The sequence below is a fragment of the Anomaloglossus baeobatrachus genome, chromosome 1 (genome assembly GCF_048569485.1).
Source record: "Anomaloglossus baeobatrachus isolate aAnoBae1 chromosome 1, aAnoBae1.hap1, whole genome shotgun sequence".
NCBI lineage: Eukaryota > Metazoa > Chordata > Amphibia > Anura > Aromobatidae > Anomaloglossus > Anomaloglossus baeobatrachus.
The window spans coordinates 282359444-282369370 of NC_134353.1; the positions used below are offsets into that span (position 1 = coordinate 282359444).

Genomic DNA, 9927 nt, shown 5'->3' on the forward strand with positions numbered 1-9927 from the left:
AGATGTCAGGTGGTTAAGGATATTATCACACACGACTTTGTCTGGTTGTAGATTAAGCATCGAGAGTCACAGTTCTGTCTGGTCTGTTAAACTTTTCAACAGCTCTGCAACAATGTGCTGTTTGTCATCTAAAGATTAGATTCACCATAATCTGTTATCGCTTTACCGAAGCAGTGCTGCAGTGCTTACAGCTTGCTACTGACATGGAGGATAAGCTCGAAGATTACAAATTGGAGATAATAATAATAAAGTTTATTTATACAGCGCCAACATATTCCGCAGCACTTTACAATCAGGTGGGGGGTTGTATAGACAAAAACAAAACAAAATAGTACATACTTCAACAGCTACAGTAGGAATGAGGACCCTGCTCAAAAGCTTACAATCTATGGGGAAGAAGGGGAACACAAAAGTTGAAGCACACTTGTAGGTCTAGCCGGCCATCGTTATGCTAGATAATTGGTTACATATAAAGAAGAATGATCTGGTCTTTAGACAGTAACCTTTTGGGTGCCCTTACATGCTATTGGTTTTATGTAGGATGTGAGGATAGAAATAGGAGAGAGAAGGTTACGAGTAGCATTTAGAAGGTGGGACAGGAGAGAGTTAAGTTAGTAAGTTATTATGATAAGCTTGTCTGAAGAGATGTGTTTTTAATGTACGCTTAAAAACTTGGGGGCTGGATATTAGTCTCATTCTTTGGGGTAGTGCATTCCAGAAAACTGGCGCGGCACGAGAAAAGTCTTGTAGACAGAGGTGTGAGGTTCGTATTATGGAGGATGTTAGTCTAAGATCATTTGCGAAACGAAGGGGGCGGGTAGGATGATAGACAGAGATGAGGGATGAGATATATGGTGCTGCAGAGCTGTGGAGAACTTTGTGGGTGAGGGATATGAGTATTTATTGTATTCTGTAGCTAATAGGTAGCCAGTGTAGTGACTGGCACAAGGTGGAGGCATCGGTGAAGCGGCTGGACAGGAATATGACCCTGGCTGCTGCATTCAAGATGGATTGGAGAGGGGAGAGCTTGGTCCGAGGGAGACCAATCCATAAAGAGTTGCAGTAATCCAGACGGGAATGAATAAGAGCGACAGGGTTTTTGCCGTTTCGAAAGTAAGAAATGGTCGGATTCTGGAGATGTTTTTGAGATGCAGGTGACATGTGCGAGTGAGTGATTGTATATGGGGAATTGTGATACCAATGTGATATGACTGAAATTTGTGTGTGATTAGATAGGAATCCTAATCAAAAGATGGTGATCACAGGTATTATTTGATCTATCCAAAACTCAGTATCAGAAAGATGTCCTCTGGTTGACCCGATTTCACCATGATGAAGAGTGTACGTGTTAGTAAGTCTCGAACATAACCACTATGAGGAAGGAACGCTTAGGCTATGTGCGCACTAGAGCTTTTTACCCACGGATTTACCCGCGGATTTGCCGCGGAAATTTCTTGAGAAATGTCTGCAATCTTTGTGCAGACATTTCCCAGCAAATTCTATGGTAAAAAAAAAAAGCTGTGCGCACTGGTGCGGATTTTTCTCAAGAAATTTCCGCGAGAAGAATTTCTCGAGAAACTTTCTTGAGAAAATGAACATGTCCATTATTTCCGCAGGTACCCTGCGGATTTCGGCAGTACAGCCTGCAGAAATCCGCAGGGAACCACCCGCGGGAAAATCGCGGCAATTCCGCGGCTAATCCGCGGCAAATCCGCGTCAAATCCGCATGCGGATTTGGTGTGGATTTTTTCCGGAGGTCCGGAAATCTTTCACTCCCAGAAGTTTCTCGAGAAAGTTTCTTGAGAAACTTCACATTTCTAGTGCGCACATAGCCTTACAGTTTAACATATGCAGGAAACTCGTGGTTAGTTAAAGACATGTGTAGGAAACTGGCATGTAAAATTCACGGCTCATTGCAAAATATGCAGTAAACTAGTGGTCAGTTGGCAAAATATACAGGGAGCTAATGGTGCCCACAGCAGTGTGTGGTCAGGTTACATGACCATGACTCAGCAATCACATGCTGGTCACAATTGCAATACTCGGTACACAAGACGAACACAATGTATAAAAATACAGGGCTCACTTAGTGAGATAGGGACATTTCCAGGACGCTCAAGTGGACGCACTGTTCCTGTGATGCAGAGGCCGGGTTGTTTTCCTTCTCACTAATAGAGTCCCTCCGATAAGAAAGGCGTGGTACAACATACGGTAATGTTGATGCATATTTCTGTTATTATATAAGATTCTATGACTATAAAGTAGTGCTAATGCCTATGTACCATTGATTATTCATGTGCTATTAAAATAAATAATATCTTGCTATAAAGAATGTTAGTATTCGTGCCTGATTAGGATATCAGTGAGCGCTTCGTAAGTACGGGCTTTCAGCCCCTTTTTAGGAGAATTTAGCATGACAGGAATGAAAAAGTGTTCTGAGTCAAATATGACCCCAAGACAGTGAGCATGCTGCTTGGGAATAATGATTAAATCATCGAAGGTAATTGAGATGTTGGGTTGAGGGTTGGTTGGTAGAGGGAGGAAACACAAGAAACTCAGTTTTGGAGAGATTCAGTTTCAGATAGAGGGAGGACATGCTTTGAGAGACAGTAGACAGACAATCTCTGGTATTTTTGTAACAAAGCAGGGGTGATGATTGGAGATGATTTATATAATTGGGTGTCATCAGCATAGAAATGGTATTGGAAACCGAATCTGCTGATGGTTTGTCCAATAGGGGCTGTGTATAGAGAGAAAAGGACAGGGCCCCAGACTGAGCCTTGAGGAATCCCAAAGGTGAGGGGGAGAGGAGTGGAGTAAGAGCCAGCAAAGGAAACTGTGAAGGAGCGGTTGGAGAGATAGGAGGAGGAAGGCGGTGTCCTTGAGGCCAATAGAGCAGAGCATGGTGAGGAGAAGTTGGTGATTCACAGTGTCAAAAGCAGCTGAGAGATCCAAGAGAAACAATAGGGAATAGTGGCCTTTACATTTTGCTGTTAATAGATCATTTGAGACTTTGGTGAGGGCCGTTTCGGTGGAGTGTAAAGGGCGGAAATCAGATTGAGAGGGATCAAGAAGTGAGTTTTCAGATAAATAGCAGATTAGCCGAATGTGGACCAAGCGTTCCAGGAGCTTAGAGATAAAGGGAAGGTTAGAGACTGGTCTGTAGTTAGTGGCACAGTTCTGATTGAGGGAAGGTTTTTTAAGTAGAGGGGTTATGATGGCATGTTATAATGATGAAGGAAAGATACCTGATGAAAGAGAGAGGTTAAACATTTTGGTTAGATAGGTAGTGACAGCTGGGGAGAGAGCCTGAAGGATATGTGAGGTAATAGGGTCACTGGTGCATGTTGTTGGGCGGGAAGAGGCAAGGAGACGCGTCACTTCTTCTTCTGTGACAGGCTTGAATATTGATAGTGAGCTTGAGGTGCGGGAGAGAAGGGGATCCAGGCTCTGAGGGGATTTTTCAAAGATTTCTTTGCGGATGCCGCAGATGTCGGAGATTGAGGATATGGTGCAGCAATTGGTGTAGGATGTTTGGGAAATCATGATTAAACTATAGCCCGCCATCCTTGGGAATTCCTTGTGACATCACACGTGATAGCACGTGTGATGTCATAGGCTGACTCTGTCCCAGCCTCCACAAGGTTCAACCAGTATGCAGTCAGGAAATTGTGGCATCCCTGGCCACAAGCACTTGTTCACGTGTCGGTAGTTAAGTAGACCTTACTGGTAACATCACTGAGGGCACGGGTAATATTATGGGATACGTGATAGTGTAAGGCAGGGACAGTTCATAGAGAGAAAGAGTGGCGGCTGGGGAACAATTACCAAGGGCTGGTATCTGGCCCTCTAAAAATTGAGTGAGGGCTACCTATTGGCCCTCTGAAAATAGTGAGTGAGGGTCGGCTGCTGGCCCTCTAAAAATTGATTAAGGCTGGCCCTTTTAAACTTATGATTGACTGTTACATGATGACTCTGGTGTGTTGACATGATATGGTGTACGAGGAGGATGAAAAGAAAAATAAACATGAACCATATACCCTTTTTGGGGTCTGAAGGGGTACATAGCAAAACAATAGAAAAAAAGGAACATTTGAATTAGCTTTATGTTCCGCCAATGTCTTCTATTAGGGTTCACAAGTCCGGGTCAATCCCGGAAATGTTCATTTTCAAAAAAGTCAGCCTGTCAATATTTTTATTTGACAGTCAGATGCGCCTATGAGTTATTATGCCCCCACCAGCACTAAAACACATGGAATCAACTTAACCCCTTCACCACCAATGACATACTAGTACATCATTGGTCGCATCCCTGCGGTTACCACGGGCTTCAGTGGTGAGCCCGTTGTAATTTCTACACATGTCTGCTTATCTAACACCTCAGCAATTCCACAGACTCATCTCCTCCATGCCTCGCTGCATTGATGCAGTAATTAATGAAAAAGAAACCCTGACCAAGTATTGATTGCATTTACTGTACAGACTTTTCAGTAGGCCAACATTTCAGAGTTTAAAATATTTTTTCAGTTGGTCTTACATAATATTCTAATTTTCTGAGATAATGACTTTTGGACTGTCATTGGCTGTAAGTCATAATCATCAACATTAACAGAAATAAACACTTAAAATAGATCACTCTGTTTGTAATGACTATAATATGTTTCCCTTTTTGTATTGAATTAATGAAATAAATTAATTTTTTTATGATATTCTAATTTATTCAGATGCACTTGTATCTGCTTTGTTAAAATAAGAAAAAATAAGAATAAAGCATAAACTAAATAGACAATGTAACAGACTAGCTACTAACAATGCAATAATGATGATGAAATAAAGATACAATTTTTCTATAAGCCTGCATGAAAGGTGTCATAAGTAATTACAACCTCCTCTTGATCTTGGAAATTAGACCAATCAGCAAAATGAAGCATCATATTCATTTTAGCAGCACAAAATAAGTTAAATTCAATAGTTTTTTGTCTCTGAATCAATTTGGCTATAGAAAAGTAAAATTAAAAGTGTTAATAGTTTACTTCTATTAATCAACAAAATGCTAAACGAATTAACAAAGTCTAACTCAAACTCAAATGAATATTTGGTATAACCCCTTTGCCTTCAATTCAGCATTAGTTCTTCTAAGTAAACATTCCAGAGTTGTTTGGGGTTTCAAGACGTTTGTTCAATCTCTTTTGTAAAAATACCAAGAAAAGGGTAATGTTGAGAACCATAAACACAGCAGACTGATTGTAGCAGATGAAAGAAACATCCTGCTAACCTCTCTTTGAAACTGGAAAATGTTCAGCAGTTCGATCAGTTCAGAAATGTCAGTAAGTAGTGAGACTCAGCAACACCTATGTACTCTTTGGAGAAATCTGGCCAGAATTAACCTTAAGGCCATGTGCGCATATAAGTGCGTTCTGCACCGCTGCGTAAAGTCACTGGTTGTGTGATTCAGAACGCAGCTGAAAAGCTGCGTTCTGAAAGTTTGGTGTCTGCAGAATTCGTGTGTTCTGGATGCTGCCTCCCCATAGACAGAGTGGAGAAAGCATCCAGAACGCACAAAACAATTGACATGTTACTATTTAGAATGCAGCGTTTTGACAGCGTGCAAAACGCTGCGTTCTAAAAAGCAACGTGCAGATGGAATTTGCACAATCTACATAGATTGTGCTGGGGACGCAGGATGCATGCTTTTACGCAGCAGTGCTGAACGCAGCATAAAAGCATGTAATTACGCAACGTGCGCACATGGCCTTAAGGAAGAATTCCTGCCTAAAAGCAATACCTCCAACATACAAATAAGGTTACAATGCACAAAAACATAGGAACTGGGGTGCCAAAAATTGGCTGCAGGTGCTCTTGACTGAGGAGTCAAAATATCAAATAATTTGCTGTAACAAGTAGCTTGTTCACCGAAGGACTGGAAAACAGTAAATTAATGAGTGTCTGTATGTGTTAGGGCCAGGTGGACGGGCAGACCCAGGAGGTGGATCCACTGGGCCGAACACCTCACTGAAGGCAAGGTGTCCGGTAGCCGGAGCACTACAGGTAGCAGGACAGTCCGTTCAAAGGAGTGGTGTGTAGAAGTCCCTGGGACCACGGAGTCACCGAAGGTAGTCCGGGTGACGGAGCTCAGGTTCGGAGGCCGAGATGTTGTCAGGCAGAGTCCGGAACCGACGGAGCGAGAAGACGGGTCACCACAGGGATCAGAGATGGTATGGACTGACGGGATGGCGGACAGTCACCGTTCGGGGTTCGGGTATCATCAGGACCGGATGGCGAGGCAGCAGTGGCTCTAGGAGAGAGATAGGTAAGTATACCGCAAGACACAAGGAGACCTGACTCCTAGCTTAGCAAAACACGAAGAACAGGCCCCGCCCACTTGGAAAGGATCCCCCTATATACCCTGTACCTGATTCTTCAATATCCCGTTGGAGGACACTGGCCCTTTAAGAGAGGGTCAATGACCGCGTGCGTGCCCTAATGCGCATGCGCGAGGCCCGGGTGCCAGAAGCCAGAGCAGGGAGTGGTGAACAGGAGGCAGGAGAGCCGGGCTGGGGCCGAGTTGCCGACGGGCGCCGGGAGCGGGGACCGGGCTGCCTGGGGACCGCAGGCGATGGAGCAGGAAGGCTGTGGAGCGGAGGACCGGGAAGCCTGGCACGGGAGCGGTGGAGCGCGACCTGAGAGCGGAGAAGCGTGGCAGGGGAGCCGGCAATCAAGGCAGGGGAGCCGGGGAGCATGGCAGGGGAGCCGGGGAGCCTAGCAGGGGAGTCGGGGAGCGTGACAGTACCCTCTCCCCCACGCCCCCCTCCCCGCAACCGGGACAGGAAGGCACGTATCAGAGGAGTACCCACATTCTCCCGGGGTTCCCAGGACCTATCCTCAGGACCATACCCTGCCCAGTCCACCAGGAAGAACTGTCAGCCCCGTACGGTTTTCATGGCCACGATATCCCTTACCGCATAGATGTCATCATCAGGAAAAGGTATATATGGTGTGAACACTGCTCTATTAAGGGTGGTATAGAGGTGCTAGTGAGAGGACCAAGGTCCGGACTATAGAATGTAAATTCAAAACACTGCACTCTCTTCAGCATGAGGTAATAGTAAAAGAAAGTCAACAGATTCGTTTTTATCGTGCAAACCAAGTGTCTTTATTTATGAACAAAGTTAGTGGGAGGGACTAAGGGACGTTTCGGCCCAAGCTGGGCCTTCTTCATACCAAGTCACACTGGGGAAGGGTAAAGAAAAAGAAATAACTATTTACATATATCACAAGAATATCAACAGATCATATACATATATACATAATTACATGGAAAATCATGTCCTAGTTGGTGTAAAAGGCACAGTAATAGCATATCAGCAGTTGAAGTAACTCTCCAGTCGTCACAGCCAATATGTGCAATGACAATAAGATGAAAGGCAAGATTTGACAATACATGAAAAATTTGCATACCTCCAATCATAGATGAACTAATATCACAGAGGGAATTTTTTTCTCTCTCCTTTTTAGGGGGTTTTTTGGTATAGAAATGGTGAGGCACTCCACCCAGGATAGAAGGATTGTGGTAGTAGCAAAACGCAAGCCCTGCAGATAAAGGCATGATTATGAAAGGGTAGTATTTCTATAAGGGGAGTAGCACTATGGGGGAGGGGGGATAACTGATTACCTTGCTCGTGCTAGCAAATGAATAACTATTGGAATTTGTCCTTTTAAGTTGGGAGAGTTCAATAACTCGTGGTCCCTGAAGGATGAGAACGTATGTGGTCAGCAGGTAACACATGATATATAGCACCCCCATGTAGTGGATCCCCTGTATACCATTACCTTAGGTTTACAGTAAGTGGATAAGGTCACGTATAATGCACTTTTGTCTAGAAGCATAGGGGGCTTACTTGCATCTGTAATCACGAGGGATAAGTCTTAGTAACAACATTACATGTGAGAGGAAAATACAGCCGTACTTGGAAGTTAATGAAGTGACACATATTACCTGCAGGCTTTAGGATAGGAATGTAGCAGTGGGTAATGGAGTCCTCTGAAAAGCAGAAGGGGGAGTATGGAGTTAACAGATTGGAGGTTGAAAGGATTAGGGACAGATAAGATTATCGCATACCTTTGCAGCCGTCTTCCCAGACTGTGGCTTAGAGCAGTGAGTTAACAGGTTTGGGAGCTATTTAACTCCTGAACCCGGAAGTGCACGGAGACGCCGGCACCTGCGTATTGGTGACCTGCGCTGCTATTAGTGTATTGGTGGTACCGTTAAGTCTTGAATAGAGGTGCCCGCACATGTGCAGTAGGGCTAAACTCGTACATAGACGTGGGAGGATGTTTATCCTCAGTGTGTCGTTCGAGATCAATGCAGGGATAGGGGGCGGACACTGCACATGTCAGTCTATTGGTAGTGAACGACTGATGATACCAGAGGGGGTATTATCTATCTAGTCAATGTATAAGGCAGTAGTGTATGAAGCATTTGGAAGTATGGGGACATAAAGGCAACTGCAATGTAATACACAGGCATATACATAATAAATTCCTCATTTTGTCAAAGATCAATAGTGATTAGTTTACATCCAATCATTTTAAGGTATGACCTAGGAAAAAAAACATAAACAAAGGAAGGGTCCCAATATACTAATAGAGTGAACTAGCATTACCATCTATACATGACTAAAATAGAGAGTGCTGATTTTATACATTACCGTCTAATAGTGAGTGTACGATGGAAGAAGGAAAGGTGAGGATGGTATTTCTCAAGTTTTCTGTAAAAAATGTACCATAACATAGTTAGTGCGGTTTAGGGCAAATACAAAGGTATAGTACCATCATTATATTAGCCAATCTATCTCTCTATTAAGACCTTTAGGTGCTAGAGTTTGTAACTTATGGATCCAAAAGCTCTCTCTTTTTTTGAGAAGCTCAATATGATTTCCTCCGCGCCTGGGCCTATATACTTTATCAATAACCTGGAACCGTAACTGCGCTACATTATGCTTAGCTTCGTGAAAATGGTGTGGAATGGGTAGCCATAATTTTCCACACCTAATGGTGGATTTATGGCTTGCAATGCGGTCACCGACATGTTGGATTGTTTCGCCGACATACAATAGTCCACAGGGGCATTTGATGATGTACACCACAAAATTGCTCAAGCAGGTAAAGTATTCTTTTATTGGGAAGCTTTTGCCAGATCTGGGGTGCGTAAAGTGGTCTCCTTTGATCACGTTCGAACACGATGGACAATTCAAGCAAGGGAAGGTACCCGTACGTTTTGGTGCTAACAAGGTTTGTACATTTTTCTTGTCGCTGCCAATATCCGCTTTGACCAGCTTGGGCCGAAACGTCCCTTAGTCCCTCCCACTAACTTTGTTCATAAATAAAGACACTTGGTTTGCACGATAAAAACGAATCTGTTGACTTTCTTTTACTATTACCTCATGCTGAAGAGAGTGCAGTGTTTTGAATTTACATTCTATAGTCCGGACCTTGGTCCTCTCACTAGCACCTCTATACCACCCTTAATAGAGCAGTGTTCACACCATATATACCTTTACTATAGCTTTTCTTGGTGATTGAACCTGCCCACTCATGTCATCCGATACTTTTGCTTACGATGACACTACCAGTAATAGCATTTTAGCACAAGTGACTAACTCTACTGAGTTTTTGAAAACTCCCATTAGAGAGGTTAGGACCAGGGACTGGGAGAAGGAGAACCGGACATTTATTTCCCTGGATCTCCACTGTACTACCCTAGCTGAATATTATCGGCAGAGCCGCATTCCAAGGGGCCTCAGGTGTAATTTAAGACCCACTCTCTTTTCGGGCAACGAGGAGTACTGTAAAAGATTTCAACAGATTCTGAATAAGTGCTCCCTGGATTTGATCGTACTCACAGTTGAACATCTACAAACAGCGATA

General features: G+C 43.7%; 1 long non-coding RNA gene across 4 annotated transcripts; it reads right to left on the reverse strand.

Annotated features, from left to right (window-relative positions):
• Nucleotides 1–230: 230 nt before the first annotated feature.
• Nucleotides 231–9246, reverse strand: LOC142311795 (uncharacterized). 4 transcript variants are annotated; one of them, XR_012754295.1, is made up of 6 exons: nucleotides 8120–8702; nucleotides 7997–8041; nucleotides 7831–7904; nucleotides 7673–7747; nucleotides 7459–7590; nucleotides 231–6295 (listed from the first exon to the last, which is right to left on the reverse strand). It is a non-coding gene; the product is annotated as an uncharacterized LOC142311795 (long non-coding RNA). The 4 variants fall into 4 exon arrangements; XR_012754294.1 differs by lacking the exon at nucleotides 231–6295 and adding an exon at nucleotides 7129–7230; XR_012754296.1 differs by lacking the exons at nucleotides 231–6295; nucleotides 8120–8702 and adding an exon at nucleotides 8709–9246 and having other exon boundaries at nucleotides 7129–7590.
• Between the last annotated feature and the right edge of the window lie 681 nt (nucleotides 9247–9927).